The following is a 15,375-nucleotide window of genomic DNA, read 5'->3' on the forward strand; positions in this document are numbered from 1 at the left end:
AAGAACTGTTTTCTCCAATTACAAACGGAACTCTGTCAAAATTTTTATAAAATTTGTGGCAAAATTAAAATGGACAAAAATTTTTACTAGTATTCAAACTTTGAATAAATAGTTTTTAGTTCCTACCAAAATGCTCACCATTTCCAAAATGTAAGAAAATTGTTTTAAAATCCCTTGTAGGGTACTTAATGAGTTATCGGTAGGTGAAGTTCGGTAGTTCATTAAGTATTCTACGAGATCATATTATGCCTTACAGAGGGGTAAGGTGTGACATGTTTTAGTGGTATCAGAGCCTGGTTTTTCAATAAATTTTGACTATGTGTATGAATATTTTATTGATAAGTACAACTGCTCAAGTGTCTTTAATTGATACATATGACGTATTTACATCATGAATATGCACTAACGGAGGTCAACCTCCTTGTGTTTGATCTCAGGAAGTAGAAATTTTGGGAAAACGGAATGGAAGGAGGAGATCATTCCGAAGAACAATCTGTTGAGGCTGAGGTTCAAGGGGAAAGCCCGGACTCGAGCGTGAGTGGGTCACCACTCCGGCTCTGCTCGGCCATGATTCCACTCAATTTATGCAGATGGCTGCGTTTTTCCAGCAAATGGCGGGTAATGTGCCACCCCAAGCTCAGATGCAAGCACCTGTAGCACAACCACAGCCCTCAGCTCGGTAATATGAAAATTTGATGAAATTTAGGGCCACTGAGTTTAAAGGCACTGTGGATCCACTGGAGGCAGAACAGTGGTTGAAAAGAATGGAATGAGTTTTCAGAAAACTGCAGTGTACGGAAGAGATGAAGTTCGAGTATTCTGTTTCCTTATTACAAGGGGATGCATATGAATGGTGGAAGACCATCCCCCACAGCCTGGTTGAGCCACCTGTGCTGACATGGACAGACTTTCTGAGGGAATTCAGGCAGAAATGGGTTCCTGATGCATATATGGATATGAAATTATAAGAATTTTTGAGTTTGAAACAAGGGGACCGAACCATAGCAGAGTATGAGAGAGACTTCTCAAGGTTAAGCCACTATGCTGGAAGCTTAGTCTTCACCCCCAGAGACCGATGTAAGAGGTTTGAGTCCGGATTAAGGCCGATTTTGAGAATGCAAGTCGTGGGTTTTCGACATCCGAATTTTGCTGAATTGATCTCACAGGCCCTGGAACTGGAAAGGATAGAATCAGAAGGGGCAGTGAAGAAGGGTACACAAGAAAAAGAAAAGACTGAAAAGACTACGGGACAAGCATCTGAGAGTGGTTCTGAAAAGAGAAAATAGTTTGGGGGATCCAGCTCCCGTAGATCTGGCAGAGGTAGATTTTCTGGCCAATGACCACCCCGGTCTAGTCAGCAGACCCAGCAGACACCCCGAGGAGCTCTATCAGTCCGGCAGTGTGAAACTTGTGGTAGAACTCATGGTGGGGTTTGTTTCAAGGCCACCGATGCATGTTTTAACTATGGAGGGAGCGGACATTTAGCTAAAGATTGCACTAGTCCGCGCCGGTCTGGACCTTCTGCTACATCTGAGGGATCAGCCCAAGTCTCTGCACCTAGAGGGTCACAGTCAGCTGCTAGAGGTAGAGGCAGAGGTAGGGGCCCTGGTAACACTCCTGGAAGTCAAAGCACTGTTAACTAGCCAGTACCCAGTGGCGCACCAGTCAGAGTGTATACCATGCGTCAGAGGGAAGAAGCTGAAACATCAAATGTTGTAGCTGGTAATTTCTCCATCCTTGACCAAGATGTGCATGTGTTATTTGATCCTGGCTCCACACATTCGTATGTTAGTGTTAGTGTGATGTGTTCTACTGCTATTCAGTGTGTACCAATGGACTATGATGTGCTAGTAACTAGTCCATTAGGCCAGGAGGTCAGGGTAAATAGGTTATATAGGGATTGTCCTTTAATGATCCAAGGACACACTTTTCTGTCTGATTTAATTGAAATGCCCTTCAGAGATTATGATATTATCTTGGGCATGGATTGGTTAGCCAGGCATCATGCCATGATTGACTGTAGATTGAAGACAGTCACTTTTGGTCTTCTCAGTATGGTGATGTAGTAATACATGAGGAGAGACAGTTAGTACCTTCAAACATCATTTCAGCTGCACTGGCCAGGAAAATGATTAGGAAAGGGTGTGAGGCGTACTTGGCACATGTGATAGACACCCAAGTGGGGAGTCCAGCACTGAGGGACATTCCTACTGTATGTGACTTTCCGGATGTATTTCCTGAAGAATTGCCAGGATTACCTCCAGAAAGAGAAGTGCAGTTTGAAATTGATGTTATACCTGGTGTGGACCCAATCTCCATAACGCCATACAGAATGGCACCAGCAGAACTAAAAGAATTGAAAGTACAGTTGCAAGAGTTGCTTGACAAGGGCTTCATCCGCCCTAGTGTGTCACCTTGGGGAGCGCCGGTGTTGTTTGTAAAGAAGAAAGATGGCACTCTCCGGTTATGCATTGACTATCGGCAGTTGAATAAGGTGACAATAAAGAACAGATACCCATTGCCCCGCATTGATGACTTATTTGATCAGTTGAGAGGTGCAGCTGTGTTCTCCAAAATTGACCTGAGATCAGGTTATTATCAGCTGAAAGTACAAGAGCAGAGTATTTCTAAAACTGCCTTCAGAACCCGCTATGGCCATTATGAGTTCTTGGTCATGCCATTCGGGTTAACTAATGCTCCGGCTGCTTTTATGGATCTGATGAACACTATCTTCAGACCATACCTCGACCAGTTTGTTGTGGTATTTATCGATGATATATTGGTCTATTCGAGGAATGCAGAAGAGCATGATAGACATCTGCGGATTGTACTGCAGACTTTGAGGGAGAAACAGCTATACGCCAAATTGTCGAAATGTGAATTTTGGCTGAAGGAGATATCCTTTTTGGGGCACATAGTATCAGCAGAGGGTATTAAGGTAGATCCTAGCAAGATTGAAGCTGTCCTTAATTGGAAGCCACCCAGAAATGTCACAGAGATTCGTAGTTTTCTGGGATTAGCTGGATACTACCGTAAATTTGTGAAGGGATTCTCTATGTTGGCATCTCCATTGATTAAGCTACTTAGAAAGGATGTGAAATTTCAGTGGACGAACAAATGCCAGCAAAGTTTTGATGAATTGAAGAGATGTTTGACTGAGGCTCCAGTCCTGACTTTACCTACACCGAGTAAAGAATATATAGTTTATAGTGATGCTTCTCACAATGGGTTAGGCTGTGTATTGATGCAAGATCAAAACGTCATTGCCTATGCATCACGCCAGTTAAAACCGCATGAGAGGAATTATCCGACACATGACTTGGAGCTTGCAGCCATTGTGTTTGCTCTTAAGATCTGGAGACATTATTTGTGTGGGGAGAAATATTACATTTACACAGATCATAAGAGTTTGAAGTATTTGGGCACCCAGAAAGACTTGAATTTGAGACAGAGGAGATGGTTAGAGTTGATAAAAGACTATGATTGCCTGATAGACTATCAGTCAGGGAAAGCTAATGTTGTGGCTGACGCCTTAAGTCGCAAGACTGTGGTAAGTCTACGGGTTACTCCTTTGTCTTTGGTACATGAGTTGAGATCATTACATGCCAGTTTAGAGATTAATGATGAGGGGCAGACAGCAGTTGCATGGCATGTATAGCCAGTGTTAATTGATCAGATTAGAATGGCTGCTCAGAATGATGAAAGGTATCATAAGCTGTTGGAAGAAGTCCGGCAGGGCAAGAAACCAGAGTTCTCAATCAGAAATGATGGTCTACTGCTACACCAGGGTAGAATATGTGTTCCTAATGATGTTGATTTGAGGCAAATCATTTTGAAGGAAGCACATGAGTCTCCTTTTGCTATGCACCCTGGTGGTACAAAAATGTATAGAGGGCTAAAGGAGCATTACTGGTGGATGGGTTTAAAAAGAGATGTGGCAGAGTTTGTATCCAAATGCCTGACTTGTTAGCAAGTAAAGGCAGAGCATCAAGTACCAACTGGGTTGTTACATCCGCTACCAGTGTCAGAATGGAAATGGGAAAGAATAACAATGGATTTTGTAATGGGACTTCCGAGAACACAGAAGAGTCAGGATGCAGTGTGGGTCATTGTCGACAGACTGACTAAGTCCGCTCATTTTCTGCCAGTCCGAATGGACTACAGTTTAGACAGATTGGCCAGGTTGTACATTGATGAGATTGTGAGACTTCATGGAGTGCCAGTATCCATTGTATCAGACAGAGATCCTAGGTTCACTTCTAGATTCTAGGGTAGTCTTCAGAGAGCCCTAGGAACTAGATTGAACTTCAGTACTGCATTTCACCCACAGATAGATGGCTAGTCTGAGAGGGTAATTCAGATCTTGGAGGACATGCTACGGGCTTGTGTGATTGAGTTTGAGGGTAGTTAGGATACACATTTGCCTTTGATTGAGTTTGCTTACAACAACAGCTACCAATCAAGCATTGGGATGCCTCCATATGAAGCTTTGTATGGCAGAAAATGTAGAACCCCATTGTGTTGGGATGACGTGGATGAAAGAAAAATGATTGGACCCGAAATTGTTCAACAGACTGAAAAGAAAATTAGGGTGATCAAAGATCGACTTAAAGCTGCATCAGACCGTTAGAAGTCCTATATTGATTTAAAAAGAAGGGATATTGAGTATGCAGTGGGTGAGAAAGTTTTCCTCAAGGTTTCTCCTTGGAAGAGGATTATGAGATTCGGCAGGAAGGGGAAACTAAATCCTCGTTTTATCGGGCCATATGAGGTATTGGAAAGAGTGGGTCCTTTGGCTTATCGTTTGGCACTACCTCCAGAGTTGGAGAAGATACATAACGTCTTCCATGTGTCTATGTTAAGGAGATATCGATCAGACTCATCTCATGTACTACCAGTAGAAGAAATTGAAGTGAATCCAAACCTCACATATGAGGAAGAACCCATAAAGATTCTGGCTTATGAGTTGAAGCAGCTATGGAACAAGCAGATACCATTGGCAAAAGTGCTGTGGAACCATCATTCGGGCCAGGAGGCTACTTGGGAACAAGAGGAGGACATGAGGAGACAACACCCATAGCTGTTCAGAGATTGATACCAGGTAAAATTTCGAGACGAAATTTATTTAAGGGGGGGAGAATTGTAACACCCCTATTTGTATAGCCTAGTATATTTCACTGTTCCGGTGACCGGTGTCGGTCCGGACAATTAAGGAAATTAGAACCACACTTAAGTCAATTAGAGAAGCCATAAACACAAATAATTAGTAATGTTCAATTAGTTAAGTATAAATAAGAAAAACAGAATATAAGAAGTTAAACGAGCTGAGAGTCACAACGATGGGTGACCTCCTCGGAAACGTCTGCGGAGTCATTTTAAACTCAAATTTCGAATCGTAAAATGTGACACTGCAGTTCTTAGGACCCTTATGAACACAGTGGAAAAGAGAAAATTACGAAAAAGTACTATTAAGCCAGTCAAATAATTAGGTTAGGGAGCCGGAAGAAATATAGAATTATTTGCAAACCGGGATGAACCGGCGAGGGGCAATTTGGTCAATTGACCCCGAGAGCTGACTCCTGACCTAACTGTCAAATAAAATCGGAGAAAAGAAAATTTCAAAATCGAGAATTAAATTAAAGAACTAATAGAAAAATAGAAAAAAAAAAGAGAAAAATGAAAAAGTAAAAAGGTGATGACATCATGCATGACCTCATGCATGATGCCATAAATAAATTAATTAATTTAATTATTAATTTAGATTTTGTGGTCTTCCATAACCTAAAATAAATAAAGAAAAGAAAAGAAAAAAAAAACATTATTTGGTCATCTTCCATCTCCCTTGCCGCCTCACTCTCTCCTTCATTTCACCATTTTTAATCTTCCATTAAAGCTTGCACTCAAGCTTTAATTTGTTCACTTACCCTTCATAAATCCCATAAAAATCTTACTAGAGCTTGTAATCTCAACTTAAGAAGAAGATTGAAAGAAGAAAGGAGAACAAAAGATTGAGATTTGAGGATCTAAGCAAAGGTTAGTCTCTTAACTATCAATTAGTTAATTAAATGCATCATTAGTTGTTGAAAATGAGCTTAGAAATTAATGAAATGAAATAAAAATATGGGGTGAGGACCATTACTGAAATTTCGGCCTGTTGAAGGGGAGCATGATCTTGTATGGTTTGATGGATTTAAATGAGTTTATGGACCTCCATTAGTTGATTGATTATGGTTGAAAGCTTTGAATTTAGTTAATTGCAACAATTAAGTGAATTAGGGTTTTGGGACTTAGGGTTTATGAACCAAAAATGTAAGAAATGAGTAAATGGTGTCTTGGACCTATTGTGAAGTGAAAAATGGTCATTTGTGACCAAATGAGTTATGTTGGAATGGTTGGAAATTAAGTTAAATTCGGAGGGTGTATGGTCATGCTGCTGGCAGCATGACCAAGTCAACTTTGAAGGACCAAAAATAAAATTTTACAAGTCCAATTGATATGGCACCAATTGGGGATGAAAATAGACATAAAATGACACAATTTTCATTTAGGAACCATGCCCAAAAAGTGACCAAAACCTAGTGAACAAATTGACCAAAGTTGGATAAGTGCAGTCTGCCACTGTACAAACTGACCAAATGAACAGTGTTTGTTCATTTGGTCATAACTCGAGCTAGGCAAGTCCAAATGACCTGAAATTTTACCAGTGGTTAGATGAGATATAAACCTAAAACTTTCATGAAGAATACAAGTCCAAATTCTGCCAGCAACCAAGCCATTTGGCCACCCTAAGTTGGTGACCCAAAACTGCCAGCACCAAAATTTGCCCAGAAAATCTGGGTTGTGTCTAACCCGACAGCCCTGGTTCAAATGGCCATAACTTGAGCTACAAAACTCCAATTGGGGTGATCCAAAAATGAGAATAAACTTAAGACAATAAGGAAAATTTTCTATGAAGGAAGTTTTGTCAAATTCCAACAGTAGATTGACCAATGGAACAGTGCAACTAGGAGCACCAAAACTGAAAATTTGACAATTTTGCCAAAAGGACTTAAACTTTGAGAAAATGACCAAAACCAACAAATTTAATGACCAAAATGTGGTATGTGGGTGAAGTTGGAATTCCCATACCTATTAAGCCTCAGAAAGTCAACAATTTGACTTGAATAGTGTAGTGAATAGTAACCCGAAATACAAAAACTTCGAGAACGTCGAAATTAGCACATTAAAGCTAGGTAAAAATGAAGTAAAATTTATTTTTGGATTTATGCTAAGTTATGGTACTGAAACACTGTGAAACTGTGTGTTTTAGCTGAAAAAGACTTGGAAACTCGAAGAGATTGAGTCAAGGCTTAAAGGCGACTCACGTCAGGTCTGTGCACAGTAATTTTTTTTTTAAATATATGATTCTTGAAAATTTAATTTTTTTGAGTTAAATATGAATTGTGTTGCCATTTATGATTGTGGATATGACTTTGAGAAATTTACCAGATTTCCAATAAATTATTTGAATAAATTGTTTTGAATAGATTTTTGTGTTCGCACTTAGCATGACAATATCACATTATTCCTCCTCCATTTATGGGGTTGAGATCGTTTATTTTCCTCCCTCTCTGGCTTACCAGTTGAGGTTGAGATCGGATGAGTACTCATTAGCTAGCTAGCCACCTCCCTCATTGATTTCGATTAATGGGGTTGTAGATTGCTTTGTCGTGGTGTACAACACGACATTGATCGGAAATTTTGTGTCATGGCTTAAGTGTATATGATTTCGGCAACACTGTGTTTAATAGATTATTTGACTAAATGCTGTTATTATGAGCTTTGATATTTGTGAATGTGATTGAGAAGTATTCAAATTGTATTTCATCAATGAACGATTTATGTATTGCATTTTAAATTTTTATTGTGCACCACTGAGTAGTTTATACTCAGCGATAGCTTATTTTGCTGTCGCAGATAAGAGTAAAGGGAAAGCAGCAGAGTGAGCTGCTATTGAATTGAGGCCTCCACCGATCTTTTTGTACGGGTATTATTTTATACCCTTGTAGTTAATTTTGATGTAAATATAGTAATGTTGTATGTATCAATGTAAGTTGAGCAGTTGTAAATAAATTGTAATTATATTATTTTTGGATTTCCTTCTGTAAATTAATAATTGTATATGTGAATTTCATATTTTATGCCTTGTGAATGGAGTTGTTAAATATTTTGAGATGATAAATTTTGATTTGGATTGTGAAATTACTTTGAAGTGATTTGAATTGAGTTGATTTGAGATTTATTGGAGGATGGGAGTTGTGGAAAATTTTTGGAAGTGTTTTTTTTAGGTATTTGAAGAACTTTTTTCTCCAATTACAAACGGAACTCTGTCAAAATTTTTATAAAATTTGCGGCAAAATTAAAATGGAAAAAAATTTTTACTAGTATTTAAACTTTGAATAAATGGTTTTTAGTTCCTACCAAAATGCTCACCATTTCCAAAATGTAAGAAAATTGTTTTAAAATCCCTTGTAGGGTACTTAATGAGTTATCGGTAGGTGAAGTTCGGTAGTTCATTAAGTATTCTACGGGATCATGTTATGCCTTACAGAGGGGTAAGGTGTGACAATCAAGGTGTAAGTCATATCCACATCCTTAAACTCATCATCCCCATCATTCTCTTCATTATACACATTCGACTCACTCTTATCGTCTTTACTCTCTAACTCTCCATCTTTGGTCAAGATCATAACTCTCTTATTAGGAAATTGTGAAGCTATATGTCTATTTCCCAAACACCTAAAACACTTGATGTCCCTAGCTCTATTAGTGGTGTTTGAAGCCACTGAAGTTGACGTTCTTTTCTTTCCCTTCCACCTTCTCCTTTCCCTTTCATTCCTCTTTCTTGGATTTATGAACAAACTTAACTTCTTTAGCCTTCTCACTATTCGGCTTCCATGAAGGCTTCAGAGCTGAATAGGTTGCATTATCATACTTAGCCAAATTCTTTTTCTTAAGCTGTTTCTCAACCTTCATGGCCATGGGCACCTTCTCATTCACATCCATGTAGTGGTGCAGCTCCACTATGTTAGCTATGTCTTGATTTAGCCCACTAAGGAATCTAGCCATGGTAGCTTCTGGATCCTCTTCAATATTAACTCTAATCATGGCAATCTCCATAGCTTTATAGTAGTCTTCAATACTTTTGGACTCTTGAACCAACCTTTGTAACCTTTGGTGAAGCTCCCTATAGTAATGTGGAGGCACAAACCTATCTCTCAACAAATTGTTTATCTCCTTGCAAGTTTCTACCATTCGGTCCCTATTCCTCCTCCTAGATTGCAACTGGTCCCACCACATAATAGCATATTCCTTAAATTCAACGGCTACCAACTTCACCTTCTTCTCTTTTGAATAATGGTGACACTCAAAAATCAATTTTACTTGCCTTTTCTACTCCAAATACACATCAAGATCATTTTTGCCATAGAATGATGGTATCTTCATTTTAATGCTCCTTATGTTCCCATCAACTCTCTCCTTCTCTCTTCCATGACCATAACCATCTCTCTCTCCAATGTCATCTCTTTCCCATTGCTTTCTCCTAGGTATCCTACCATTCCTTCTACCTCTCATCCCTCTTCCCTTAGGAAGTGGTGGTCGAATTCCTCTCCCACTTGCCTAAGAGGCATGGTCATCAACATCATCATCTCCCCACTCTTCCTCATACTAGTCATCTCCCTAATCTGGATCATAAGATTCTTCTCTTTCATGTTCTATCCTATCTCTCTTATTTTCCTCAATATGAATTCCCAAATTCCCTCTTCTACCTTCCCTCACATCATTCGGTCTCCTCTCACTTTCCCTTTCTCTCGTTAATTCCTCAAACTATTCATTATGCCTTTCTAACTTGTCCCTTACATCTCTCATCAAGGCAAACATCGTTTAAAATTGTTGCTCTATTGCTTGCTCTCTTAATGGATTACTAGCTTTCTCATTCCTCCTTTCACTTCTCCTCCTACTACTTTCTGCTTCATTCCTTTATTGTGACATGGTTTAAGCTGCAAAGAAACAAAGTTAGTAATAAAAATCCCTCACTTCACTCCCTTACGTGTTTCCTGTCAAGAAGGTTCACTCCACTCATGTTTAGCACAACTAGCTTTTCCCTATTGCATGTTCACAACACTCAAGCCTTTTTTCCCTCAATATGCTCAATCTAAGGTTCCTTTGGAACTTAGACATGTTAACACAAGAAATTCACAAACACTGTCCAAGATTGATATCTACACAAATAAGACAGAACAAAACAAAAATTAAAACATATGTATTGTGATACTAGAAGCAAAAGAAAAAAGGTAGACTCCAAAATGGATGTTATGACAAACAAGAGAAGTCATTTTGAGAAACTATTTGAAAAGAGATTCAAGCAAAAGATATAACTTCTTGCCCAAAATTTATCACCAACTCCCCCACTTAGAAATTAGATGTCCCATAAAATTTTAGATCATTCTAAGTTGGTTTGCTATATAAAATAATGTGACCTATAGTTTGGTAGCCAAAATTTATTCTACAGGAAAATGGTTGAATTTTAACTTAAAATTTGACATGAAGACTCCCAATAAACTGTCTAGTCAGCCTGTAAAATTTCAAAATTTCCTAGGCTGGTTTGTGCTGTGAACAAATTAAAGTCTAGTTTATGGCCAAATTTTGGTACCCTACCCAAACAGGGAAATTTCGGCTGAAAATTTTGTGTGATATCTCCTTAAATACTGTATAGTTGGCCTATTAAGTTTTACAATTTTCTGAGTGGGTTTGTTTAGGTTTCCAAATTCAGTCCCAAACCTCCTATTAGGCCAAATCTACCAATTTCACTTCAAAGAGTAACCAAGGTAGATTTCAACTCTTCAAAACATTAGTTAACTCCAGCACACATACATTCAAGATAATACAAGATGCAAAATAGGTTAAAGAAAGGTATTAAGGAAGAGTAATAACACAATTAAACAAAACTAAGGAAAATGTGACAAGTAAGAACACAAAAAGAAAATTTTGAGGAGACACAAAGGTTTGACTCAACACAAAGGAATAGACTTTAAAACCAAAGAGAACACAACAAAGATGAAAACTTACTTGGTTTTTGAAGGCCAAGAGCTCTGATACCAAATGATGCAAGCTCACGTTTAGGCTGGAAGCAAGCTCACATTCTGTTGAAATGATTTTCCCATGGAATGTCCAAAACCGAGCAACAATCACAACTTAAACAACTCTTTTACTAACAAGATGATATAAAACATCAACATGTGATGAATAACCACTTTGATTAGTAGAAGAAAGTCAAGGAACTAATACAAATAGGGCAACTTGTGCCAAATTATACTAGATATCAAAATGAGACAATGTAAATGATTAACCTATATTAAATCTAAGTTCTTAGTGGAACTTAAGAAGAACATACATAAAACTCTCTCAAAAGAGTTCTTAAGCTTACAAGCTTAACAATAACAGATTATAAAACTAAAACTAATAAAATGAAGAAGAAAGCCTTATAAGGCTGTGTGACACCCCTCACCCATCTATAGTGTAGTCGAGCAAGATATGCCACACAGTGTGCCAAAGCACCATATCTTATTCTATAATAATTTACCCTTCTTAATTTATTTATTTATTATTCACCAAGTGCAAAATTTTACCAATTATATCATTTATTTACAAATTTGATTGATCTGGATTTTTCCTAAATTTTTATAGAAAATTCAGCAGAGTGTCAGCGGTAAATTGAAAAAACATTTCTTCTGAACCTGTTAAAAAAAATACTTCCAATATGATTTTCAGATCCAGAACTCCAATATACATACATATCAACTCAATCTCCAAATCTCGACACAATTTTCAAAATTTTTGTTTACATCACAATTCGAATCAATTTCATGAATAACTCCCCAACATTTTATTTTTCAACAAAATATACTGATAATTATAGTAACATGAAATTTCATATATTTACATTATCATATGATTTCATGAGTTTGTAATTACAATCAAGAACTAGTACAAAATGCAAAGTACAAAATACAACCTAAAATCTTAATATCCTACCAAGTACACTGCAGATATGAGGTGACTCTGGACTCTGCGCATATCTGACTAATCACCGGATCTAAGGCCTGCTGGGCTCCCCAGCTATGTCTCCAATACCTGCGTGTGGCAAAAGCAATGCGCTAAGTAATTCTGCTTAGTAGTGCCAATATAAAATAAAATAGCTAAAATAAAATGGATGTGCAGAATGTATGTTGACATTTTATGTAGACTAAGTTTCTGGCAATTATTATAGTATTATTTGATTAAAATTTGGTAAGATTTATTTTGATTGCCCAAGTAACCTATACTAGTCGACTGGACTAGATAAACGGGTAAACTGGCACTGGGTATCAAGTACCTCGGGCCATCACACCATCGGTCATATTGTGTCTCCCGGTGTGCAACAGAACAGCTAATAAGCTGTAATAATTATTAAGCATGAAACCCAAGTATAGTAAACTCAATCATAATAGCCAAAGACTATTATATCACAGAATGGCAAATAAGGCCATAAAACACAGAATGGCATGAAGCCATATGCAGTACTGCTAATAGAATCCTATTGGCATGCCAACCTATCCAAACCAATCATTCTAGGCATACTAGGGCATTTTACACAGTTAATGATTTAATTATTTATTTTTGTAATGTAGAGGTCACTATTCACTTGACTATTTCCACTCAAAGGTTGACTTTTTAATTTATAATATATTTATTGAACCTAAGTTCACCAAGATACCACATTTTGGTTCACAAAAGTGTTGGCATTAGTTGCCAACCAATAATTAAAAACAATAGGAAATAAATAAAAAATTTCAGTTTTTGGTGCTAGAGTTCATTGTTCCATTAGGCAATCCTACAATGAGAATTTTGCCAAATGTTCTTAATCAAAGTTGTTCCTTGATGTGTCTTCTTTAATTCCCTTTTTGAATCACTCCATTTGGAGTTTTCTAGCTCAAGTTATGCTACTTTCTTTAGGACTGGCCGGATTGGCATCTACCCATAATTTCTAGGCAGAAATGGTTCTGGCAGTTTTGATATCCTGAATTTCGTTAGCAATTCAGATGGGTTATGGTCAGAATTTATATTGGTGTTCCTCGTGAAAGTTGTTCTAAATTCTCTAAGCTTTTTATTGATATAAATTTCAGGTCAATTGGACTTTTCTACACGGAGTTATGACCATTTGAACAAACACTGTTCATTTGGTCATTTCCCAGTGATAGCATGTTGGTCACCCGGATTAGGGTAGTTTTTAGGTCAACTTGATTTGGTTATTTGGATAGGGTTTCTTTACCAAAGTTGTGCCATTATGTGTCTAGTTTCATGTCCAATTGGCCCTGCACTAATTGAACCTGCACAACTCTATTTATAGCTGCCCAAATCTACTGGACTCACACCCAGTCCTGCAGGTCACCAAGGGCAGCATACCTAACTTCAATTCCCATGGAACAAATCACTTCATCTCTTAATCACACAACCAAATGGTCACTAATTGACCATTAGAACTTTCTTTCACTAATACATGAACAAAGTCTCAAATTTGTGCCCAAACCCTAACTCTGCCATTTGGATTCATGCATTAACTTACATTTCTTTATCCTAATCATGAGATTAGTGTTAAGGGCAGCTATGATGCCATTTTAATTCAAAGAAATCTTCAAAACCCTACCAAGTCCAAGGCTGCTAAAATTTGGGGGGAGGTATACACATGATTTTTATTCAATTTTCTTGTAAATTTCCACTCAATTCCACTCCTTCAACATGAATTTAAAGAGAAAGGAAGAGTTTGGTCACTAACCTTGAGTGGAGTCAATTCCAAGCTTGTAAAAGCTCTTCTTTTTTACTTCTTTTTGCTCCCAAAATCTTCACTAAGATGAAATATTAAGGTTTTATGTTGGAAACTTAGGGTTTGGTTGAAGAAAAACCAAGGAACTTAAGCTTTGGTAAACAAAAAAATGGAGGTGAGAGAGAGGAATATGGTGCAGCTTGGAGAGGAGGAAGATGGCTGATGGTTTGTTCCAGATTTTTGACTTCTTTTCTTTCTTTTTAATGTATTATGAATGATTTTATTACATTTTGATTGGCAAAAAATTTTAAATGACCTCATACTTACCTAATAAATCAATATTATCTTTATTTCTTTTCTTCTCTTTACTACTCACTTTTAATTTCATTTTTAGCAATGTTTATTCATATTTGATATTATATAATTTATATACTTAATTGGATAAGTTGGTCAAAAATCATCTCTAAAGACGAAATGACCAAAATACCCTCCGTTTGGCTTAACGAGCTAAAATTATGTGTACCAATTGATTAAATTTTCCTTGTGTTTTCTTAGTATTTTATTGTCATTGAAACCCCAATAATCCTTCCCTGAGGTCCCAAAAATTATTTCATGAAGTTTTCCCCGGGTCTAGGGTTACTAACAGCCTTCGCCGTCACTTCCCATTAGGGTCACTCATCACTGGGGCTACGGCTCATTTAACCTTAGTGCATTTCATTTCTAAAAATTTTCCTTAATTTTTCTTATCATTATTTGGTTTATTTATAACTCCTCACTTTAGTCTTATTATGATTCCAAATATTCTAGCTGCCCTGACTGACATTGGTCACCGGAATAGTAGAACGTACGGATTAGCTAAAGTGAGGATGTTACAGACTGCCCATGGTTCAGCCAACACTTGGAGTCTTTATCCAAGAGTTTCTCCAAGTGTTGGATAAAATACATTCACCCCCATTTTAGGTAAAAACCACATTTACAAGTTTGAACCAAATCTGAATTTTGAAATCTGATCATAAAAGTTTCTTTTATCTTATAGCTGAAAATGACAATGTTGCTTTTTCCTTTATATCTTGGACAAGAGACTCTCCCAATTTCCTTTGCAACTTGGATAAAGCTCTCAAGGTGCAAAGCTGCTGAATGGACAGAATTGGAATCTCTTTGGGATGTAAGAGATTCAGTTTGGTTCACTTGGTTTGGACCTTGGCTCAGTTTACTTTGCTGGACCATGGTTCGGTTCACTTTGAATACCGAATTGCATCAACACGCCACACTTATGCTCCTCTTAAATTCCTTGCATGTTGGGCTGCAATACTTAATCAATATGTGCTTGAATTAGTCTTTGCAATGCCTTGGCCCTAGCTTTCATGATTGCTCCTTTGAACATAGGAATTGGTTTGGCCATGTTGCCCTCATGATGCTCCTCAATATCCAAACAGTATATCATCAACTCTCAGTAAGATTAGAGCTAAGCATTCGGTCAATTCGATTCAAAATCAAACCTAACCAACCAAACTAAAATAACTAAAATTATT

Source organism: Hevea brasiliensis, chromosome 17 (assembly GCF_030052815.1).
Source record: "Hevea brasiliensis isolate MT/VB/25A 57/8 chromosome 17, ASM3005281v1, whole genome shotgun sequence".
NCBI lineage: Eukaryota > Viridiplantae > Streptophyta > Magnoliopsida > Malpighiales > Euphorbiaceae > Hevea > Hevea brasiliensis.